Genomic DNA, 1,745 nt, shown 5'->3' with positions numbered 1-1,745 from the left:
GCCTCCCGAGTAGCTGGGACTACTGGCACCTACCTCACAGCCCGGCTATTTTTAGAGATGAGGTCTCGCTCTAGCTCAGACAGGTCTCAAATCTGTGAGCTGAGACAATCCACCTGCCTGGACCTCCCAAGTGCTGGGATTACAGGCGTGAGCCACCACGCCTGGCTGTTAAGAAAATCTTGGGTCTTTTCTCCCAACTCAGAAGCTATCCCTGCCTTCTGACATCCCCAAGATGGCAACCTCTCTGGGTTCCAACACTTACAACAGGCAGAACTGGGAGGGTGCAGGCTTCTCCGTTCTCTGCCAGACCTGTCCTGGATAAAACCCACATACCCGAATGACCAAAGAAAAATATGGGAAGGAATGCAAGACCTATGGTAGGCCATGCAGTGTTTCAGTGGTGCCCAGGATTCTGCATGCATTTCAAGAAGACTGAAGTGTGCCAAACCTGTAGTAAATTGAAGAATGTCTGTCAGACCTGTCTCTTAGACCTAGAGTATGGCCTGCCCATCCCTGTTCAAGATGGAGGTTTGTCTTTTAAAGATGACATGCCAAAGTCAGATGTCAACAATGAGTACTATACACAGAACATGGAGAGAGAGATTTCTACTTCTGATGGAGCTCGGCCAGTTGGCATGCTGGAGAAAGCCACATCTACCAGTGACATGCTGCTCAAATTGGCCCAGACTACAGCATACTACAAAAGGAATCTGCTGCACATTTGCTCCTTCTGGGAAAAGGAGAGTGCAAGAGAGGAGAGGAGTGTCGATACAGACATGAGAAGCCTACAGGTCCAGAAGACCCTCTTGCTGATCAGAATATTAAAGACAGATATTATGGAATCAGTGACCCTGTAGCTGATAAGTTTCTAAAGCAGGCTTTAACTATGCCTCATCTGGACCCACCAGATGATAAAACTATCACCACACTATACGTTGGTGGCCTGGGTGACACCATTACTGAGACAGATTTAAGAAGTCATTTTTACAAGTTTGGAGAGATCCGCACAATCACTGTTGTACAGAGATGGCATTGTGCTTTCATCCAGTTTGCCACAAGGCAGGCTGCAGAAGTGTCAGCTGACAAGTTCTTGATAACTTGATTCTCAGACTTCCTGTGAAATGGGGACGATCCCAAGCAGCTAGAGGAAAAGAAAAGAAGGATGGAACCACAGACTCTGGGCTCAAGCTAGAGCCTGTTCCAGGATTGCCAGGAGCTCTTCCTCCTCATCCTGCAGCAGCAGAAGCCTCTGTCAACTACTTTAACTTACCCCCAAGTGGCCCTCCAGCTGTGGTGAACACTGCCCCACCCCCAGCTTTTGGACCACACATGTTCAACCCAATGAGACCATCCCCTCCTTTCATGAGGGCTCCAGGACCAATCCACTATCCTTCTCAGGACCCTCAGACGATGGGAGCTCATGCAGAAAAACACAGCAGCCCCTGGCACATTATTACCACTGTGAAGCTCTAGGGAAGAAAGGACACTTAAAAATCCCGGTAAATCGATGTATGTTCATGGCCACCACAGTACCGCTTACAGCTCACTGAGCTGCAGCCGAAGGAGGAGGGGTTAAGTAAGGAGGTCTTTATACCATGGCTGGTACAAACCAGACTGCCGGCAAATCCACCTGTGGTAAAGCACCGAGGAAGCAACTGGCTACAAAAGTCGTTTGCAAGAGTGCGCCCTCTACGGGAGAGGTAAAAAACCTCATGGCTATAGGCCTGGTACTGTGGTACTCCATG

The 1,745-nt window shown here is 49.1% G+C and overlaps 1 pseudogene; it reads left to right on the top strand.

Moving 5' to 3' along the window:
• The first annotated feature begins 232 nt into the window (after positions 1-232).
• LOC100963753 lies at positions 233-1,473 on the top strand (annotated as a pseudogene).
• Positions 1,474-1,745: the final 272 nt, after the last annotated feature.

The sequence above is a fragment of the Otolemur garnettii genome, unplaced genomic scaffold, assembly GCF_000181295.1.
Source record: "Otolemur garnettii isolate 467f Iridium unplaced genomic scaffold, OtoGar3 scaffold00082, whole genome shotgun sequence".
In the NCBI taxonomy this organism is placed as follows: Eukaryota; Metazoa; Chordata; class Mammalia; order Primates; family Galagidae; genus Otolemur; species Otolemur garnettii.
This window is presented reverse-complemented; position numbering and strand designations above follow the sequence as displayed.